We start from the raw sequence: 24,430 nt of genomic DNA, 5'->3' as shown, positions 1-24,430 counted from the left end.
CACGTGACATAGCTTTGCAGACGATAAGTACAACCGTTTCAGAGAGAAGAGCGGCCAATGTGACGATCTGGCTTTAAGTCGATTCGATAACAAATGACGAAAACGGACGGATTTCTCAGGTTTTTACTACATATGAACACTTTTCACATTCTCCCGTACAACTCGGCTGCTAGTCCTCCTTTCATGCAGAATCTTAAGGTCCTAGCTCATGTCCAAGGCACCAAAGCCAGCTAAAAAGTCAATAATCGATACGTAAAACTTGAATTGTACTACTTCTTACTGGCTATTACATCAACTTAGAAGATTCATCTGTGTTCTACTATGGTGCTTTTAGTTTCTCCGCATACCGCAGCACGCGACATAGTTTTGCAGACGATAAGTACAACCGTTTCAGAGAGAAGAGCTGCCAATGTGACGATCTGGCTTTAAGTCGATTCGATAACAAATGAGGAAAACGGACGGATTTCTGAGGTTTTTACTACATATGAACACTTTTCACATTCTCCCGTGCAACTCGGCTGCTAGTCCTCCTTTCATGCAGAATCTTAAGGTCCTAGCTCATGTCCAAGGCACCAAAGCCAGCTAAAAAGTCAATAACCGATACCTAAAACTTGAATTGTACTACTTCTTACTGGCTATTACATCATCTTAGGAGCTTCATCTGTGTTCTACTATGGTGCTTTTAGTGTCTCCGAATACCGCAGTACGCGACATAGCTTTGCAGACGATAAGTACAACCGTTTCAGAGAGAAGAGCGGCCAATGTGACGATCTGGCTTTAAGTCGATTCGATAACAAATGACGAAAACGGACGGATTTCTCAGGTTTTTACTACATATGGACACTTTTCACATTCTCCCGTGGAACTCGGCTGCTAGTCCACCTTTCATGCAGAATCTTAAGGTCCTAGCTCATGTCCAATGCACTAAAGCCAGCTAAAAAGTCAATAATCGATACCTAAAACTTGAATTGTACTACTTCTTACTGGCTATTACATCAACTTAGAAACTTCGTCTGTGTTCTACTATGGTGCTTTTAGTGTCTCCACATAGCGCAGCACGCGACATAGCTTTGCAGACGATAAGTACAACCGTTTCAGAGAGAAGAGCGGCCAATGTGACGATCTGGCTTTACGTCGATTCGATAACAAATGACGAAAACGGACGGATTTCTTAGGTTTTTACTACATATGAACACTTTTGACATTCTCCCGTGCAACTCGGCTGCTAGTCCTCCTTTCATGCAGAATCTTAAGGTCCTAACTCATGTCCAAGGTACCGAAGCCAGCTAAAAAGACAATAATCGATACCTAAAACTTGAATTGTTCTACTTCTTACTGGCTATTGCATCAACTTAGAAGCTTCATCTGTGTTCTACTATGGTGATTTTAGTGTCTCCGCATACCGCAGCACGCGACATAGCTTTGCAGACGATAAGTACAACCGTTTCAGAGAGAAGAGCGGCCAATGTGACGATCTGGTTTTAAGTCGATTCGATAACAAATGACGAAAACGGACGGATTTCTCAGGTTTTTACTACATATGAACACTTTTCACATTCTCCCGTGCAACTCGGCTGCTAGTCCTCCTTTCATGCAGAATGTCAAGGTCCTAGCTCATGGCCAAGGCACCAAAGCCAGTTAAAAAGTCAATAATCGATACCTAAAACTTGAATTGTACTACTTCTTACTGGCTATTACATCAACTTAGAAGCTTCGTCTGTGTTCTACTATGGTGCTTTTCCTGTTTCCGCCTACGGCAACACGTGATATAGCTTTGCAGACGATAAGTACAACCGTTTCAGAGAGAAGAGCGGCCAATGTGACGATCTGGCTTTAAGTCGATTCGATAACAAATGACGAAAACGGACGGATTTCTCAGGTTTTTACTACATATGAACACCTTTCACATTCTCCCGTGCAACCCGGCTGCTAGTCCTCCTTTCATGCAGAATCTTAAGGTCCTAGCTCATGTCCAAGGCACCAAAGCCAGCTAAAAAGTCAATAATCAATACCTAAAACTTGAATTGTACTACTTCTTACTGGCTATTACATCAACTTAGAAGCTTCATCTGTGTTCTACTACGGTGCTTTTAGTTTCTCCGCATACCGCAGCACGCGACATAGTTTTGCAGACGATAAGTACAACCATTTCAGAGAGAAGAGCTGCCAATGTGACGATCTGGCTTTAAGTCGATTCGATAACAAATGACGAAAAAGGACGGATTTCTCAGGTTATTACTACATATGAACACTTTTCACATTCTCCCGTGGAACTCGGCTGCTAGTCCTCCTATTATGCAGAATCTTAAAGTCCTAGCTCATGTCCAAGGCACCAAAGCCAGCTAAAAAGTCAATAATCGATACCTAAATCTTGAATTGGACTACTTCTTACTGGCTATTATATCAACTTAGAAGCTTCATCTGTGTTCTACTATGGTGCTTTTCCTGTTTCCGCCTACGGCAACACGCGACATAGCTTTGCAGACGATAAGCACAACCGTTTCAGAGAGAAGAGCGGCCAATGTGACGATCTGGCTTAAAGTCGATTCGATAACAAATGACGAAAACGGACGGATTTCTAAGGTTTTAACTACATATGAACACTTTTCACATTCTCCCGTGCAACTCGGCTGCTAGTCCTCCTTTCATGAAGAATGTTAAGGTCCTAGCTCATGTCCAAGGGTCCAAAGCCAGCTAAAAAGTCAATAATCGATACCTTAAACTTGAATTGTACTACTTCTTACTGGGTATTACATCAACTTAGAAGCTTCATCTGTGTTCTACTATGGTGCTTTTAGTGTCTCCGCATACCGCAGCACGTGACATAATTTTGCAGACGATAAGTACAACCGTTTCAGAGAGAAGAGCGGCCAATGTAACGATCTGTCTTTAAGTCGATTCGATAACAAATGACGAAAACGGACGGATTTCTCAGGTTTTTACTACATATGAACACTTTTCACATTTTCCCATGCAACTGGGCTGCTAGTCCTCCTTTTATGCAGAATCTTAAAGTCCTAGCTCGTGTCCAAGGCACGAAAGCCAGCTAAAAAGTCAATAATCGATACCTTAAACTTGAATTGTACTACTTCTTACTGGCTATTACATCAACTTAGATGCTTCATCTGTGTTCTACTATGGTGATTTTAGTGTCTCCACATACCGCTGCACGCGACATAGCTTTGCAGACGATATGTACAAACGTTTCAGAGAGAAGAGCGGCCAATGTGACCATCTGGCTTTAAGTAGATTCGATACCAAATGACGAAAACGGACGGATTTCTCAGGTTTTTACTACATATGAACACTTTTCACATTCTGACGTGCAACTCGGCTGCTAGTCCTCCTTTCATGCAGAATCTTAAGGTCCAAGCTCATGTCCAAGGTACCGAAGCCAGCTAAAAAGACAATAATCGATACCTAAAACTTGAATTGTTCTACTTCTTACTGGCTATTGCACCAACTTAGAAGCTTCACCTGTGTTCTACTATGGTGATTTTAGTGTCTCCGCATACCGCAGCACGCGACATAGCTTTGCAGACGATAAGTACAACCGTTTCAGAGAGAAGGGCGGCCAATGTGACGATCTGGCTTTAAGTCGATTCGGTAACAAATGACGAAAACGGACGGATTTCTCAGGTTTTTACTACATATGAACACTTTTCACATTCTCCCGTGCAACTCAGCTGCTAGTCCTCCTTTCATGCAGAATGTCAAGGTCCTAGCTCATGGCCAAGGCACCAAAGCCAGTTAAAAAGTCAATAATCGATACCTAAAACTTGAATTGTACTACTTCTTACTGGCTATTACATCAACTTAGAAGCTTCGTCTGTGTTCTACTATGGTGCTTTTCCTGTTTCCGCAAACGGCAACACGTGACATAGCTTTGCAGACGATAAGTACAACCGTTTCAGAGAGAAGAGCGGCCAATGTGACGATCTGGCTTTAAGTCGATTCGATAACAAATGACGAAAACGGACGGATTTCTCAGGTTTTTACTACATATGAACACTTTTCACATTCTCCCGTACAACTCGGCTGCTAGTCCTCCTTTCATGCAGAATCTTAAGCTCCTAGATCATGTCCAAGGCACCAAAGCCAGCTAAAAAGTCAATAATCGATACGTAAAACTTGAATTGTACTACTTCTTACTGGCTATTACATCAACTTAGAAGATTCATCTGTGTTCTACTATGGTGCTTTTAGTTTCTCCGCATACCGCAGCACGCGACATAGTTTTGCAGACGATAAGTACAACCGTTTCAGAGAGAAGAGCGGCCAATGTGACGATCTGGCTTAAGTCGATTCGATAACAAATGACGAAAACGGACGGATTTCTCAGGTTTTTACTACATATGAACACTTTTCACATTCTCCCGTGCAACTCGGCTGCTAGTCCTCCTTTCATGCAGAATCTTAATGTCCTAGCACATGTCCAAGGCACCAAAGCCAGCTAAAAAGTCAATATTCAATACCTAAAACTTGAATTGTACTACTTCTTACTGGCTATTACATCAACTTAGAAGCTTCGTCTGTGTTCTACTATGGTGCTTTTCCTGTTTCCGCCTACGGCAACACGTGATATAGCTTTGCAGACGATAAGTACAACCGTTTCAGAGAGAAGAGCGGCCAATGTGACGATCTGGCTTTAAGTCGATTCGATAACAAATGACGAAAACGGACGGATTTCTCAGGTTTTTACTACATATGAACACCTTTCACATTCTCCCGTGCAACCCGGCTGCTAGTCCTCCTTTCATGCAGAATCTTAAGGTCCTAGCTCATGTCCAAGGCACCAAAGCCAGCTAAAAAGTCAATAATCAATACCTAAAACTTGAATTGTACTACTTCTTACTGGCTATTACATCAACTTAGAAGCTTCATCTGTGTTCTACTACGGTGCTTTTAGTTTCTCCGCATACCGCAGCACGCGACATAGTTTTGCAGACGATAAGTACAACCATTTCAGAGAGAAGAGCTGCCAATGTGACGATCTGGCTTTAAGTCGATTCGATAACAAATGACGAAAAAGGACGGATTTCTCAGGTTATTACTACATATGAACACTTTTCACATTCTCCCGTGGAACTCGGCTGCTAGTCCTCCTATTATGCAGAATCTTAAAGTCCTAGCTCATGTCCAAGGCACCAAAGCCAGCTAAAAAGTCAATAATCGATACCTAAATCTTGAATTGGACTACTTCTTACTGGCTATTATATCAACTTAGAAGCTTCATCTGTGTTCTACTATGGTGCTTTTCCTGTTTCCGCCTACGGCAACACGCGACATAGCTTTGCAGACGATAAGCACAACCGTTTCAGAGAGAAGAGCGGCCAATGTGACGATCTGGCTTAAAGTCGATTCGATAACAAATGACGAAAACGGACGGATTTCTAAGGTTTTAACTACATATGAACACTTTTCACATTCTCCCGTGCAACTCGGCTGCTAGTCCTCCTTTCATGAAGAATGTTAAGGTCCTAGCTCATGTCCAAGGGTCCAAAGCCAGCTAAAAAGTCAATAATCGATACCTTAAACTTGAATTGTACTACTTCTTACTGGGTATTACATCAACTTAGAAGCTTCATCTGTGTTCTACTATGGTGCTTTTAGTGTCTCCGCATACCGCAGCACGTGACATAATTTTGCAGACGATAAGTACAACCGTTTCAGAGAGAAGAGCGGCCAATGTAACGATCTGTCTTTAAGTCGATTCGATAACAAATGACGAAAACGGACGGATTTCTCAGGTTTTTACTACATATGAACACTTTTCACATTTTCCCATGCAACTGGGCTGCTAGTCCTCCTTTTATGCAGAATCTTAAAGTCCTAGCTCGTGTCCAAGGCACGAAAGCCAGCTAAAAAGTCAATAATCGATACCTTAAACTTGAATTGTACTACTTCTTACTGGCTATTACATCAACTTAGATGCTTCATCTGTGTTCTACTATGGTGATTTTAGTGTCTCCACATACCGCTGCACGCGACATAGCTTTGCAGACGATATGTACAAACGTTTCAGAGAGAAGAGCGGCCAATGTGACCATCTGGCTTTAAGTAGATTCGATAACAAATGACGAAAACGGACGGATTTCTCAGGTTTTTACTACATATGAACACTTTTCACATTCTGACGTGCAACTCGGCTGCTAGTCCTCCTTTCATGCAGAATCTTAAGGTCCAAGCTCATGTCCAAGGTACCGAAGCCAGCTAAAAAGACAATAATCGATACCTAAAACTTGAATTGTTCTACTTCTTACTGGCTATTGCACCAACTTAGAAGCTTCACCTGTGTTCTACTATGGTGATTTTAGTGTCTCCGCATACCGCAGCACGCGACATAGCTTTGCAGACGATAAGTACAACCGTTTCAGAGAGAAGGGCGGCCAATGTGACGATCTGGCTTTAAGTCGATTCGGTAACAAATGACGAAAACGGACGGATTTCTCAGGTTTTTACTACATATGAACACTTTTCACATTCTCCCGTGCAACTCAGCTGCTAGTCCTCCTTTCATGCAGAATGTCAAGGTCCTAGCTCATGGCCAAGGCACCAAAGCCAGTTAAAAAGTCAATAATCGATACCTAAAACTTGAATTGTACTACTTCTTACTGGCTATTACATCAACTTAGAAGCTTCGTCTGTGTTCTACTATGGTGCTTTTCCTGTTTCCGCAAACGGCAACACGTGACATAGCTTTGCAGACGATAAGTACAACCGTTTCAGAGAGAAGAGCGGCCAATGTGACGATCTGGCTTTAAGTCGATTCGATAACAAATGACGAAAACGGACGGATTTCTCAGGTTTTTACTACATATGAACACTTTTCACATTCTCCCGTACAACTCGGCTGCTAGTCCTCCTTTCATGCAGAATCTTAAGCTCCTAGATCATGTCCAAGGCACCAAAGCCAGCTAAAAAGTCAATAATCGATACGTAAAACTTGAATTGTACTACTTCTTACTGGCTATTACATCAACTTAGAAGATTCATCTGTGTTCTACTATGGTGCTTTTAGTTTCTCCGCATACCGCAGCACGCGACATAGTTTTGCAGACGATAAGTACAACCGTTTCAGAGAGAAGAGCGGCCAATGTGACGATCTGGCTTAAGTCGATTCGATAACAAATGACGAAAACGGACGGATTTCTCAGGTTTTTACTACATATGAACACTTTTCACATTCTCCCGTGCAACTCGGCTGCTAGTCCTCCTTTCATGCAGAATCTTAATGTCCTAGCACATGTCCAAGGCACCAAAGCCAGCTAAAAAGTCAATATTCAATACCTAAAACTTGAATTGTACTACTTCTTACTGGCTATTACATCAACTTAGAAGCTTGATCTGTGTTCTACTATGGTGCTTTTAGTGTCTCAGCATACCGCAGTACGCGACATAGCTTTGCAGACGATAAGTACAACCGTTTCAGAGAGAAGAGCGGCCAATGTGACGATCTGGCTTTTAGTCGTTTCGATAACAAATGACGAAAACGGACGGATTTCTCAGGTTTTTGCTACATATGAACACTTTTCACATTCTCCCGTGCAATTCGGCTACTAGTCCACCTTTCATGCAGAATATTAAGGTCCTAGCTCATGTCCAATGCACCAAAGCCAGCTAAAAAGTCAATAATCGATACCTAAAACTTGAATTGTACTACTTCTTACTGGATATTACATCAACTTAGAATCTTCATCTGTGTTCCACTGTGGTGATTTTAGTGTCTCCGCATACCGCAGCACGTGACATAGGTTTGCAGACGATAAGTACAACCGTTTCAGAGAGAAGAGCGGCCAATGTGACGATCTGGCTTTAAGTCGATTCGATAACAAATGACGAAAACGGATGGATTTCTAAGGTTTTTACTACATATGAACACTTTTCACATTCTCCCGTGCAACTCGGCTGCTAGTCCTCCTTTCATGAAGAATGTTAAGGTCCTAGCTCATGTCCAAGGGACCAAAGAAAGCTAAAATGTCAATAATCGAAACCTTAAACTTGAATTGTACTACTTCTTACAGGGTATTACATCAACTTAGAAGCTTCATCTGTGTTCTACTATGGTGCTTATTGTGTCTCCGCATACCGCAGCACGCGACATAGCTTTGCAGACGATAAGTACATCCGTTTCAAAGAGAAGAGCGGCCAATGTGACGATTTGGCTTTAAGTCGATTCGATAACAAATGACGAAAACGGACGGATTTCTCAGGTTTTTACTACATTTGAACAGTTTTCACATTCTCCCGTGCAACTCGGCTGCTAGTCCTCCTTTCATGCAGAATCTTAAGTTCCTAGCTCATGTCCAAGGCACCAAAGCCAGCTAAAAAGTCAATAACCGATACCTAAAACTTGAATTGTACTACTTCTTACTGGCTATTACATCATCTTAGGAGCTTCATCTGTGTTCTACTATGGTGCTTTTAGTGTCTCCGAATACCGCAGTACGCGACATAGCTTTGCAGACGATAAGTACAACCGTTTCAGAGAGAAGAGCGGCCAATGTGACGATCTGGCTTTAAGTCGATTCGATAACAAATGACGAAAACGGACGGATTTCTCAGGTTTTTACTACATATGGACACTTTTCACATTCTCCCGTGGAACTCGGCTGCTAGTCCACCTTTCATGCAGAATCTTAAGACCCTAGCTCATGTCCAATGCACTAAAGCCAGCTAAAAAGTCAATAATCGATACCTAAAACTTGAATTGTACTACTTCTTACTGGCTATTACATCAACTTAGAAACTTCGTCTGTGTTCTACTATGGTGCTTTTAGTGTCTCCACATAGCGCAGCACGCGACATAGCTTTGCAGACGATAAGTACAACCGTTTCAGAGAGAAGAGCGGCCAATGTGACGATCTGGCTTTACGTCGATTCGATAACAAATGACGAAAACGGACGGATTTCTCAGGTTTTTACTACATATGAACACTTTTGACATTCTCCCGTGCAACTCGGCTGCTAGTCCTCCTTTCATGCAGAATCTTAAGGTCCTAACTCATGTCCAAGGTACCGAAGCCAGCTAAAAAGACAATAATCGATACCTAAAACTTGAATTGTTCTACTTCTTACTGGCTATTGCATCAACTTAGAAGCTTCATCTGTGTTCTACTATGGTGATTTTAGTGTCTCCGCATACCGCAGCACGCGACATAGCTTTGCAGACGATAAGTACAACCGTTTCAGAGAGAAGAGCGGCCAATGTGACGATCTGGTTTTAAGTCGATTCGATAACAAATGACGAAAACGGACGGATTTCTCAGGTTTTTACTACATATGAACACTTTTCACATTCTCCCGTGCAACTCGGCTGCTAGTCCTCCTTTCATGCAGAATGTCAAGGTCCTAGCTCATGGCCAAGGCACCAAAGCCAGTTAAAAAGTCAATAATCGATACCTAAAACTTGAATTGTACTACTTCTTACTGGCTATTACATCAACTTAGAAGCTTCGTCTGTGTTCTACTATGGTGCTTTTCCTGTTTCCGCCTACGGCAACACGTGATATAGCTTTGCAGACGATAAGTACAACCGTTTCAGAGAGAAGAGCAGCCAATGTGACGATCTGGCTTTAAGTCGATTCGATAACAAATGACGAAAACGGACGGATTTCTCAGGTTTTTACTACATATGAACACCTTTCACATTCTCCCGTGCAACCCGGCTGCTAGTCCTCCTTTCATGCAGAATCTTAAGGTCCTAGCTCATGTCCAAGGCACCAAAGCCAGCTAAAAAGTCAATAATCAATACCTAAAACTTGAATTGTACTACTTCTTACTGGCTATTACATCAACTTAGAAGCTTCATCTGTGTTCTACTACGGTGCTTTTAGTTTCTCCGCATACCGCAGCACGCGACATAGTTTTGCAGACGATAAGTACAACCATTTCAGAGAGAAGAGCTGCCAATGTGACGATCTGGCTTTAAGTCGATTCGATAACAAATGACGAAAAAGGACGGATTTCTCAGGTTATTACTACATATGAACACTTTTCACATTCTCCCGTGGAACTCGGCTGCTAGTCCTCCTATTATGCAGAATCTTAAAGTCCTAGCTCATGTCCAAGGCACCAAAGCCAGCTAAAAAGTCAATAATCGATACCTAAATCTTGAATTGGACTACTTCTTACTGGCTATTATATCAACTTAGAAGCTTCATCTGTGTTCTACTATGGTGCTTTTCCTGTTTCCGCCTACGGCAACACGCGACATAGCTTTGCAGACGATAAGCACAACCGTTTCAGAGAGAAGAGCGGCCAATGTGACGATCTGGCTTAAAGTCGATTCGATAACAAATGACGAAAACGGACGGATTTCTAAGGTTTTAACTACATATGAACACTTTTCACATTCTCCCGTGTAACTCGGCTGCTAGTCCTCCTTTCATGAAGAATGTTAAGGTCCTAGCTCATGTCCAAGGGTCCAAAGCCAGCTAAAAAGTCAATAATCGATACCTTAAACTTGAATTGTACTACTTCTTACTGGGTATTACATCAACTTAGAAGCTTCATCTGTGTTCTACTATGGTGCTTTTAGTGTCTCCGCATACCGCAGCACGCGACATAATTTTGCAGACGATAAGTACAACCGTTTCAGAGAGAAGAGCGGCCAATGTAACGATCTGTCTTTAAGTCGATTCGATAACAAATGACGAAAACGGACGGATTTCTCAGGTTTTTACTACATATGAACACTTTTCACATTTTCCCATGCAACTGGGCTGCTAGTCCTCCTTTTATGCAGAATCTTAAAGTCCTAGCTCGTGTCCAAGGCACGAAAGCCAGCTAAAAAGTCAATAATCGATACCTTAAACTTGAATTGTACTACTTCTTACTGGCTATTACATCAACTTAGATGCTTCATCTGTGTTCTACTATGGTGATTTTAGTGTCTCCACATACCGCTGCACGCGACATAGCTTTGCAGACGATATGTACAAACGTTTCAGAGAGAAGAGCGGCCAATGTGACCATCTGGCTTTAAGTAGATTCGATAACAAATGACGAAAACGGACGGATTTCTCAGGTTTTTACTACATATGAACACTTTTCACATTCTGACGTGCAACTCGGCTGCTAGTCCTCCTTTCATGCAGAATCTTAAGGTCCAAGCTCATGTCCAAGGTACCGAAGCCAGCTAAAAAGACAATAATCGATACCTAAAACTTGAATTGTTCTACTTCTTACTGGCTATTGCACCAACTTAGAAGCTTCACCTGTGTTCTACTATGGTGATTTTAGTGTCTCCGCATACCGCAGCACGCGACATAGCTTTGCAGACGATAAGTACAACCGTTTCAGAGAGAAGGGCGGCCAATGTGACGATCTGGCTTTAAGTCGATTCGGTAACAAATGACGAAAACGGACGGATTTCTCAGGTTTTTACTACATATGAACACTTTTCACATTCTCCCGTGCAACTCAGCTGCTAGTCCTCCTTTCATGCAGAATGTCAAGGTCCTAGCTCATGGCCAAGGCACCAAAGCCAGTTAAAAAGTCAATAATCGATACCTAAAACTTGAATTGTACTACTTCTTACTGGCTATTACATCAACTTAGAAGCTTCGTCTGTGTTCTACTATGGTGCTTTTCCTGTTTCCGCAAACGGCAACACGTGACATAGCTTTGCAGACGATAAGTACAACCGTTTCAGAGAGAAGAGCGGCCAATGTGACGATCTGGCTTTAAGTCGATTCGATAACAAATGACGAAAACGGACGGATTTCTCAGGTTTTTACTACATATGAACACTTTTCACATTCTCCCGTACAACTCGGCTGCTAGTCCTCCTTTCATGCAGAATCTTAAGCTCCTAGCTCATGTCCAAGGCACCAAAGCCAGCTAAAAAGTCAATAATCGATACGTAAAACTTGAATTGTACTACTTCTTACTGGCTATTACATCAACTTAGAAGATTCATCTGTGTTCTACTATGGTGCTTTTAGTTTCTCCGCATACCGCAGCACGCGACATAGTTTTGCAGACGATAAGTACAACCGTTTCAGAGAGAAGAGCGGCCAATGTGACGATCTGGCTTAAGTCGATTCGATAACAAATGACGAAAACGGACGGATTTCTCAGGTTTTTACTACATATGAACACTTTTCACATTCTCCCGTGCAACTCGGCTGCTAGTCCTCCTTTCATGCAGAATCTTAATGTCCTAGCACATGTCCAAGGCACCAAAGCCAGCTAAAAAGTCAATATTCAATACCTAAAACTTGAATTGTACTACTTCTTACTGGCTATTACATCAACTTAGAAGCTTGATCTGTGTTCTACTATGGTGCTTTTAGTGTCTCAGCATACCGCAGTACGCGACATAGCTTTGCAGACGATAAGTACAACCGTTTCAGAGAGAAGAGCGGCCAATGTGACGATCTGGCTTTTAGTCGATTCGATAACAAATGACGAAAACGGACGGATTTCTCAGGTTTTTGCTACATATGAACACTTTTCACATTCTCCCGTGCAATTCGGCTACTAGTCCACCTTTCATGCAGAATATTAAGGTCCTAGGTCATGTCCAATGCACCAAAGCCAGCTAAAAAGTCAATAATCGATACCTAAAACTTGAATTGTACTACTTCTTACTGGATATTACATCAACTTAGAATCTTCATCTGTGTTCTACTGTGGTGATTTTAGTGTCTCCGCATACCGCAGCACGTGACATAGGTTTGCAGACGATAAGTACAACCGTTTCAGAGAGAAGAGCGGCCAATGTGACGATCTGGCTTTAAGTCGATTCGATAACAAATGACGAAAACGGATGAATTTCTAAGGTTTTTACTACATATGAACACTTTTCACATTCTCCCGTGCAACTCGGCTGCTAGTCCTCCTTTCATGAAGAATGTTAAGGTCCTAGCTCATGTCCAAGGGACCAAAGAAAGCTAAAATGTCAATAATCGAAACCTTAAACTTGAATTGTACTACTTCTTACAGGGTATTACATCAACTTAGAAGCTTCATCTGTGTTCTACTATGGTGCTTATTGTGTCTCCGCATACCGCAGCACGCGACATAGCTTTGCAGACGATAAGTACATCCGTTTCAAAGAGAAGAGCGGCCAATGTGACGATTTGGCTTTAAGTCGATTCGATAACAAATGACGAAAACGGACGGATTTCTCAGGTTTTTACTACATTTGAACAGTTTTCACATTCTCCCGTGCAACTCGGCTGCTAGTCCTCCTTTCATGCAGAATCTTAAGGTCCTAGCTCATGTCCAAGGCACCAAAGCCAGCTAAAAATTCAATATTCAGTACCTTATACTTGAATTTTACTACTTCTTACTGGCTATTACATCAACTTAGAAGCTTGATCTGTGTTCTACTATGGTGCTTTTAGTGTCTCAGCATACCGCAGCACGCGACATAGCTTTGCAGACGATAAGTAGAAACGTTTCAGAGAGAAGAGCCCCCAATGTGACGATCTGGCTTTAAGTCGATTCGATAACAAATGACGAAAACGGACGGATTTCTAAGGTTTTTACTACATATGAACACTTTTCACATTCTCCCGTGCAACTCGCTTGCATGTCCTCCTTTCATGCAGAATCTTAAGGTCTTAGCTCATGTCCAAGGCACCAAAGCCAGCTAAAAAGTCAATAATCGATACCTAAAACTTGAATTGTACTACTTCTTACTGGATATTACATCAACTTAGAAGCTTCATCTGTGTTCTACTGTGGTGATTTTAGTGTCTCCGCATACCGCAGCACGTGACATAGCTTTGCAGACGATAAGTACAACCGTTTCAGAGAGAAGAGCGGCCAATGTGACGATCTGGCTTTAAGTCAATTCGATAACAAATGACGAAAACGGACGGATTTCTCAGGTTTTTACTACATTTGAACAGTTTTCACATTCTCCCGTGCAACTCGGCTGCTAGTCCACTTTTCATGCAGAATATTAAGGTCCTAGCTCATGTCCTATGCACCAAAGCCAGCTAAAAAGTCAATAATCGATACCTAAAACTTGAATTGTACTACTTCTTACTGGATATTACATCAACTTAGAAGCTTCATCTGTGTTCTACTGTGGTGATTTTAGTGTCTCCGCATACCGCAGCACGTGACATAGCTTTGCAGACGATAAGTACAACCGTTTCAGAGAGAAGAGCGGCCAATGTGACGATCTGGCTTTAAGTCGATTCGATAACAAATGACGAAAACGGACGGATTTCAAAGGTTTTTACTACATATGAACACTTTTCACATTCTCCCGTGCAACTCGGCTGCTAGTCCTCCTTTCATGAAGAATGTTAAGGTCCTAGCTCATGTCCAAGGGACCAAAGCCAGCTAAAAAGTCAATAATCGATACCTTAAACTTGAATTGTACTACTTCTTACTGGGTATTACATCAACTTAGAAGCTTCATCTGTGTTCTACTATGGTGCTTTTAGTGTCTCCCCATACTGCAGCACGCTACATAGCTTTGCAGACGATAAGTACAACCGTTGCAGAGAGAAGAGCGGCCAATGTGACGATCTGGCTTTAAGTCGATTCGATAACAAATGACGAAAACGGACGGATTTCTCAGGTTTTTACTACATATGAACACTTTTCACATTCTCCCGTGGAACTCGGCTGCTAGTCCACCTTTCATGCACAATCTTAAGGTCCTAGCTCATGTCCAATGCACCAAAGCCAGCTAAAAAGTCAATAACCGATACCTAAAACTTGAATTGTACTACTTCTTACTGGCTATTACATCATGTTAAGAGCTTCATCTGTGTTCTACTATGGTGCTTTTAGTGTTTCCGAATACCGCAGTACGCGACATAGCTTTGCAGACGATAAGTACAACCGTTTCAGAGAGAAGAGCGGCCAATGTGACGATCTGGCTTTAAGTCGATTCGATAACAAATGACGAAAACGGACGGATTTCTCAGGTTTTTACTACATATGAACACTTTTCACATTCTCCCGTGCAACTCGGCTGCTAGTCCTCCTTTCATGCAGAATCTTGAGGTCCTAGCTCATGTCCAAGGCACAAAAGCCACCTAAAAGGTCCATATTCAATACCTAAAACTTGAATTGTACTACTTCTTACTGGCTATTACATCAACTTAGAAGCTTGATCTGTGGTCTACTATGGTGCTTTTAGTGTCTCAGCATGCCGCAGCACGCGACATAGCTTTGCAGACGATAAGTACAACCGTTTCAGAAAGAAGAGCGGCCAATGTGTCGATCTGGCTTTAAGACGATTCGATAACAAATGACGAAAACGGACGGATTTCTCAGGTTTTTACTACATATGAAAACTTTTCACATTCTCCCGTGCAACTGGGCTGCTATTCCTCCTTTTATGCAGAATCTTAAAGTCCTAGCTCATGTCCAAGGCACCTAAGCCAGCTAAAAAGTCAATAATCGATACCTAAAACTTGAATTGGACTACTTCTAACTGGGTATTACATCAACTTAGAAGCTTCATCTGTGTTCTATTATGGTGCTTTTCCTGTTTCCGCCTACGGCAACACGCGACATAGCTTTGCAGACGATAAGTAAACCGTTTCAGAGAGAAGAGCGGCCAATGTGACGATCTGGCTTTAAGTCGATTCGATAACAAATGACGAAAACTGACGGATTTCTCAGGTTATTACTACATATGAACACTTTTCACATTCTCCCGTGCAACTCGGCTGCTAGTCCTCCTTTCATGCAGAATCTTAAGGTCCTAGCTCATGTCCAAGACACCAAAGCCAGCTAAAAGGTCCATATTCAATACCTAAAACTTGAATTGTACTACTTCTTACTGGCTATTACACCAACTTAGAAGCTTGATCTGTGGTCTACTATGGCGCTATTAGTGTGTCAGCATCCCGCAGCACGCGACATAGCTTTGCAGACGATAAGTACAACCGTTTCAGAGAGAAGAGCGGCCAATGTGACGATCTGGCTTTAAGTCGATTCGATAACAAATGACGAAAACGGACGGATTTCTCAGGTTTTTACTACATATGAACACTTTTCACATTCTCCCGTGCAACTCGGCTACTAGTCCTCCTTACATGCAGAATCTTAAAGTCCTAGCTCATGTCCAAGGCACCAAAGCTAGCTAAAAAGTCAATAATCGATTCCTAAAACTTGAATTGTACTACTTCTTACTGGCTATTACATCAACTTAGATGCTTCATCTGTGTTCTACTATGGCGATTTTAGTGTCTCCACATACCGCTGCACGCGACATAGCTTTGCAGACGATATGTACAAACGTTTCAGAGAGAAGAGCGGCCAATGTGACGATGTGGCTTTAATTCGATTCGATAACAAATGACGAAAACGGACGGATTTCTCAGGTTTTTACTACATATGAACACTTTTCACATTCTCCCGTGCAACTCGGCTGCTAGTCCTCCTTTCATGCAGAATCTTAAGGTCCTAGCTCATGTCCAAGGCACCAAAGCCAGCTAAAAGGTCAATATTCAATACCTAAAACTTGAATTGTACTACTTCTTACTGGCTATTACATCAACTTCGAAGCTTCATCTGAGTTCTACTATGGTGCTCTTAGTGTCTCAGCATACCGCAGCACGCGACATAGCTTTGCAGATGATAAGTACAACCGTTTCAGAGAGAAGAGCGGCCAATGTGACGATCTGGCTTTAAGTCGATTCGATAACAAATGACGAAAACGGACGGATGTCTCAGGTTTTTACTACATATGAACACTTCTCACATTCTCCCGTGGAACTCGGCTGCTAGTCCTCCTTCATGCAAAATCTTAAGTTCCTAGCTCGTGTCCAAGGCACCAAAGAACGGTAAAAAGTCAATAACCGATACCTAAAACTTGAATTGTACTACTTCTTACTGGCTATTACATCAACTTAGAAGCATCATCTGTGTTCTACTATGGTGCTTTTAGTGTCTCCGCATACCGCAGCACGCGACATAGCTTTGCAGACGATAAGAACAACCGTTTCAGAGAGAAGAGCGGAAAATGTGACGATCTGGCTTTAAGTCAATTCGATAACAAATGACGAAAACGGACGGATGTCTCAGGTTTTTACTACATATGAACACTTTTCACATTCTCCCGTGCAACTGGGCTGCTAGACCTCTTTTTATGCAGAATCTTTAAGTCCTAGCTCATGTCCAAGGCACCAAAGCCATCTAAAAAGTCAATAATCGATACCTAAAACTTGAATTGGACTACTTCTTACTGGCTATTACATCAACTTAGAAGCTTCATCTGTGTTCTATTATGGTGCTTTTCCTGTTTCCGCCTACGGCAACACGCGACATAGCTTTGCAGACTATAAGTACAACCGTTTCAGAGAGAAGAGCGGCCAATGTGACGATCTGGCTTTAAGTCGATTCGATAACAAATGACGAAAACGGACGGATTTCTCAGGTTTTTACTACATATGAACACTTTTCACATTCTCCCGTGCAACTCGGCTGCTAGTCCTCCTTTCATGCAGAATCTTAAGGTATTAGCACATGTCCAAGGCACCAAAGCCAGCAAAAAGGTCAATATTCAATACGTAAAACTTGAATTGTACTACTTCTTACTGGCTATTACGTCAACTTAGAAGCTTGATCTGTGTTCTACTGTGGTGATTTTAGTGTCTCCGCATACCGCAGCACGTGACATAGCTTTGCAGACGACAAGTACAACCGTTTCTGAGAGAAGAGCGGCCAATGTGACGATCTGGCTTTAAGTCGATTCGATAACAAATGACGAAAACGGACGGATTTCTAAGGTTTTTACTACATATGAACACTTTTCACATTCTCCCGGTCAACTCGGCTGCTAGTCCTCCTTTCATGCAGAATATTAAGGTCCTAGCTCATGTCCAAGGCACCAAAACCAACTAAAAAGTCAATAATCAATACCTAAAACTTGAATTGTACTACTTCTTACTGGCTATTACATCAACTTAGAAGCTTCATCTGTGTTCTACTACGGTGCTTTTAGTTTCTTCGCATACCGCAGCACGCGACATAGTTTTGCAGACGATAAGTACAACCGTTTCAGAGAGAAGAGCGGCCAATGTGACGATCTGGCTTTAAGTCGATTCGATGACAAATGACGAAAACGGACGGATGTCTCAGGTTTTTACTACATATGAACACTTTTCACATTCTCCCGTGCAACTCGGCTGCTAGTCCTCATTTCATGCAGAATCTTAAGGTAACAGCTCATGTCCAAAGCACCAAAGCCAGCTAAAAAGTCAATAATCGATACCTAAAACTTGAATTGTACTACTTCTTACTGGATATTACATCAACTTAGAAGCTACATCTGTGTTCTACTGTGGTGCTTTTAGTGTCTCCGAATACCGCAGTACGCTACATAACTTTGCAGACGATAAGTACAACCGTTTCAGAGAGAAGAGCGGCCAATGTGACGATCTGGCTTTACATCGATTCAATAACAAATGACGAAAACGGACGGATGTCTCAGGTTTTTACTACATATAAACACTTTTCACATTCTCCCGTGCAACTCGGCTGCTAGTCCTCCTTTCATGCAGAATCTTAAGGTCCTAGCTCATGTCCAAGGCACCAAAGCCAGCTAAAAGGTCAATATTCAATACCTATAACTTGAATTGTCCTACCTCTTACTGGCTATTACATCAACTTAGAAGCTTCATCTGTGTTCTACTATGGTGCTTGTAGTGTCTCAGCATTCCGCAGCGCGCGACAGAGCTTTGCAGACGATAAGTACAACCGTTTCAGAGAGAAGAGCGGCCAATGTGTCGATATGGCTTTAAGTCGATGCGATAACAAATGACGAAAACGGACGGATTTCTCAGGTTTTTACTACATATGAACACTTTTCACATTCTCCCGTGCAACTCGGCTGCTAGTCCTCCTTTCATGCAGAATCTTAAGGTAACAGCTCATGTCCAAGGCACCAAAGCCAGCTAAAAAGTCAATAATCGATACCTAAAACTTGAATTGTACTACTTCTTACTAGATATTACATCAACTTAGAAGCTACATCTGTGTTCTACTGTGGTGCTTTTAGTGTCTCCGAATACCGCAGTACGCGACATAACTTTGCAGACGATAAGTACAACCGTTTCAGAGAGAAGAGCGGCCAATGTGACGATCTGGCTTTACATCGATTCAATAACAAATGACAAAAACGGACGGATGTCTCAGGTTTTTACTACATATGAACACTTTTCACATTCTCCCGTGCAACTCGGCTCTAGTCCTCCTTTCATGCAGAATCTTAAGGTCCTAGCTCATGTCCAAGGCACCAAAGCCAGCTAAAAAGTCAAAAACCGTTACATAAAACTTGAATTGGACTACTTCTTACTGGCTATTACATCAACTTAGAAGCTTCATCTGTGTTCTATTATGGTGCTTTTCCTGTTTCCGATTACGGTAACACGCGACATAGCTTTGCAGACGATAAGTACAACCGTTTCAGAGAGAAGATCGGCCAACGTGACGATCTGGCTTTTAAGTCGATTCGATAACAAATGACGAAAACGGACGGATTTCTCAGGTTTTTACTACATATGAACACTTTTCACATTATCCCGTGCAACTCGGCTGCTAGTCCTCCTTTCATGCAGAATCTTAAGTTCCTAGCTCATGTCCAAGGCACCAAAGCAAGCTAAAAAGTCAATAACCGATACCTAAAACTTGAATTGTACTACTTCTTACTGGCTATTACATCAACTTAGAAGCTTCGTCTTTGTTCTACTATGGTGCTTTTCCTGTTTCCGCAAACGGCAACACGTGACATAGCTTTGCAGACGATAAGTACAACCGTTTCAGAGAGAAGAGCGGCCAATGTGACGATCTGGCTTTAAGTCGATTCGATAACAAATGACGAAAACGGACGGATTTCTCAGGTTTTTACTACATATGAACACTTTTCACATTCTCCCGTGCAACTCGGCTGCTAGTCCTCCTTTCATGCAGAATCTTAAGGTCCTAGCTCATGTCCAAGGCACCAAAGCCAGCTAAAAGGTCAATATTCAATACCTATAACTTGAATTGTACTACCTCTTACTGGCTATTACATCAACTTAGAAGCTTCATCGGTGTTCTACTATGGTGCTTGTAGTGTCTCAGCATATTGCAGCACGCGACAGAGCTTTGCAGACGATAAGTACAACCGTTTCAGAGAGAAGAGCGGCCAATGTGTCGATATGGCTTTAAGTCGATGCGATAACAAATGACGAAAACGGACGGATTTCTCAGGTTTTTAATACATATGAACACTTTTCACATTCTCCCGTGCAACTCGGCTGCTAGTCCTCCTTTCATGCAGAATCTTAAGGTCCTAGCTCATGTCCAAGGCACCAAAGCCAGCTAAAAAGTCAATAATCGATACCTAAAACTTGAATTGGACTACTTCTTACTGGCTATTACATCAACTTAGAAGCTTCATCTGTGTTCTATTATGGTGCTTGTCCTGTTTCCGCCTACAGCAACACGCGACATAGCTTTGCAGACGATAAGTACAACCATTTCAGAGAGAAGATCGGCCAATGTGACGATCTGGCTTTAAGTCGATTCGATAACAAATGAGGAAAACGGACGGATTTCTCTGGTTTTTACTACATATGAACACTTTTCACATTCTCCCGTGCAACTCGCCTACTAGTCCTCCTTTCATGCAGAATCTTAAGGTCCCAGCTCATGTCCAAGGCACCAAAGCCAGCTAAAAAGTCAATAACCGATACATAAAACTTGAATATGACTACTTCTTACTGGCTATTACATCAACTTACAAGCTTCATCTGGTTCTACTACGGTGCTTTTCCTGTTTCAGCCTACGGCAACACGCGACATAGCTTTGCAGACGATAAGTGCAACCGTTTCAGAGAGAAGATCGGCCAATGTGACGATCTGGCTTTTAAGTCGATTCGATAACAAATGACGAAAACGGACGGATTTCTCAGGTTTTTACTACATATGAACACTTTTCACATTCTCCCGTGCAACTCGGCTGCTAGTCCTCCTTTCATGCAGAATCTTAAGGTCCTAGCTCATGTCCAAGGCACCAAAGCCAGCTAAAAAGTCAATAACCGATACCTAAAACTTGAATTGTACTACTTCTTACTGGCTATTACATCATTTTAGAAGCTTCATCTGTGTTCTACTATGGTGCTTCTAGTGTCTCCGAATACCGCAGTATGCGACATAGCTTTGCAGACGATAAGTACAACCGTTTCAGTGAGAAGAGCGGCCAATGTGACTATCTGGCTTTAAGTCGATTCGATAACAAATGACGAAAACGGACGGATTTCTCAGGTTTTTACTACATATGAACACTTTTCACATTCTCCCGTGCAACTCGGCTGCTAGTGCTCCTTTCATGCAGAATCTTAAGGTAACAGCTCATGTCCAAGGCACCAAAGCCAGCTAAAAAGTCAATAATCGATACCTAAAACTTGAATTGTACTACTTCTTACTGGATATTACATCAACTTAGAAGCTACATCTGTGTTCTACTGTGGTGCTTTTAGTGTCTCCGAATACCGCAGTACGCGACATAACTTTGCAGACGATAAGTACAACCGTTTCAGAGAGAAGAGCGGCCAATGTGACGATCTGGCTTTACATCGATTCAATAACAAATGACGAAAACGGACGGATGTCTCAAGTTTTTACTACATATGAACACTTTTCACATTCTCCCGTGCAGCTCGGCTGCTAGTCCTCCTTTCATGCAGAATCTTAAGGTCCTAGCTCATGTCCAAGGCACCAAAGCCAGCTAAATGTCAATATTCAATACCTATAACTTGAATTGTACTACCTCTTACTGGCTATTACATCAACTTAGAAGCTTCACCTATGTTCTACTATGGTGCTTGTAGTGTCTCAGCATACCGCAGCACGCGACAGAGCTTTGCAGACGATAAGTACAACCGTTTCAGAGAGAAGAGCGGCCAATGTGTCGATATGGCTTTAAGTCGATGCGATAACAAATGACGAAAACGGACGGATTTCTCAGGTTTTTACTACATATGAACACTTTTCACATTCTCCCGTGCAACTCGGCTGCTAGTCCTCCTTTCATGCAGAATCTTAAGGTCCTAGCTCATGTCCAAGGCACCAAAGCCAGCTAAAAAGTCAATAACCGATACATAAAACTTGAATTGTACTACTTCTTACTGGCTATTACATCATTTTAGAAGCTTCATCTGTGTTCTACTATGGTGCTTTTAGTGTCTCCGAATACCGCAGTACGCGACATAGCTTTGCAGGCGATAAGTACAACCGTTTCAGAGAGAAGAGCGGCCAATGTGACGATCTGGCTTTAAGTCGATTCGATAACAAATGACGAAAACGGACGGATTTCTCAGGTTTTTACTACATATGAACACTTTTCACATTCTCCCGTGCAACTCGGCTGCTAGTCCTCCTTTCATGCAGAATCTTAAGGTCCTAACTCATGTCCAAGGCACCAAAGCAAGTTAAAAAGTCAATAAAAAATACCTAAAACTTGAATTGTACTACTTCTTACTGGCTAATACATCAACTTAGAAGCTTCATCTGTGTTCTACTACGGTGCTTTTAGTTTCTCCGCATACCGCAGCACGCGACATAGTATTGCAGACGATAAGTACAACCGTTTTAGAGAGAAGAGCGGCCAATGTGACGATGTGGCTTTAAGTCGATTCGATAACAAATGACGAAAACGGACGGATGTCTCAGGTTTTTACTACATATGAACACTTTTCACATTCTCCCGTGCAACTCGGCTGCTAGTCCTCCTTTCATGCAGAATATTAAGGTAATAACTCATGTCCAAGGCACCAAAGCCAGCTAAAAGGTCAATATTCAATACATAAAACTTGAATTGTACTACTTCTTACTGGCTATTACATTAACTTAGAAGCTTGATCTGTGTTCTACTATGGTGCTTTTAGTGTCTCAGCATACCGCAGCACGCGACATAGCTTTGCAGACGATAAGTACAACCGTTTCAGAGAGAAGAGCGGCCAATGTGACGATCTGGCTTTAAGTCGATTCGATAACAAATGACGAAAACGGACGGATTTCTCAGGTATTTACTACATATGAACACTTTTCACATTCTCCCGTGCAACTCGGCTGCTAGTCCTCCTTTCATGCAGAATCTTAAGGTCCTAGTTCATGTCCAAGGCACCAAAGCCAGCTAAAAAGTCAATAATCAATACCTAAAACTTGAATTGTACTAATTCTTACTGGGTATTACATCAACTTACAAGCTTCATCTGTGTTCTACTATGGTGCTTTTAGTGTCTCCGCATACCGCAGCACGCGACATAGCTTTGCAGACGATAAGTACAAGCGTTTCAGAGAGAAGAGCGGCCAATGTGACGATCTGGCTTTAAGTCGATTCGATAACCAATGACGAAAACAGACGTATTTCTCAGGTTTTTACTACATTTGAACACTTTTCACATTCTCTCATGCAACTCGGCTGCTAGTCCTCCTTTCATGCAGAATATTAAGGTCCTAGCTCATGTCCAAGGCACCAAAGCCAGCTAAAAATTCAATATTCAATACCTAAAACTTGAATTGTACTACTTCTTACTGGCTATTACATCAACTTAGAAGCGTCATCTGTGTTCTACTATGGTGCTTTTAGTGTCTCAGCATACCGCAGCACGCGACATAGCTTTGCAGACGATAAGTACAACCGTTTCAGAGAGAAGAGCGGCCAATGTGACGATCTGGCTTTAAGTCGATTCGATAACAAATGACGAAAACGGACGGATGTCTCAGGTTTTTACTGCATATGAACACTTTTCACATTCTCCCGTGCAACTCGGCTGCTAGTCCTCCTTTCATGCAGAATCTTAAGGTCCTACCTCATGTCCAAGGCACCAAAGCCAGCTAAAAAGTCAATAACCGATACCTAAAACTTGAATTGTACTACTTCTTACTGGCTATTACATCATTTTAAAAGCTTCATCTGTGTTCTACTATGGTGCTTGTAGTGTTTCAGCATACCGCAGCACGCGACATAGCTTTGCAGACGATAAGTACAACCGTTTCAGAGAGAAGAGCGGCCAATGTGACGATCTGGCTTTAAGTCTATTCGATAACAAATGACGAATACGGACGGATTTCTCAGGTTTTTACTACATATGAACACTTTTCACATTCTCCCGTGCAACTTGGCTGCTAGTCCTCCTTTCATGCAGAATCTTAATGTCCTAGCACATGTCCAAGGCACCAAAGCCAGCAAAAAGGTCAATATTCAATACCTAAAACTTGAATTGTACTACTTCTTACTGGCTGTTACATCAACTTAGAAGCTTAATCTGTGTTCTACTGTGGTGATTTTAGTGTCTCCGCATACCGCAGCACGCGACATAGCTTTGCAGACGATAAGTACAACCGTTTCAGAGAGAAGAGCGGCTAATGTGACGATCTGGCTTTAAGTCGATTCGATAACAAATGACGAAAACGGACGGATGTCTCAGGTTTTTACGACATATGAACACTTTTCACA

Source organism: Schistocerca gregaria, unplaced genomic scaffold (genome assembly GCF_023897955.1).
Source record: "Schistocerca gregaria isolate iqSchGreg1 unplaced genomic scaffold, iqSchGreg1.2 ptg000224l, whole genome shotgun sequence".
In the NCBI taxonomy this organism is placed as follows: Eukaryota; Metazoa; Arthropoda; class Insecta; order Orthoptera; family Acrididae; genus Schistocerca; species Schistocerca gregaria.
This window is presented reverse-complemented; position numbering follows the sequence as displayed.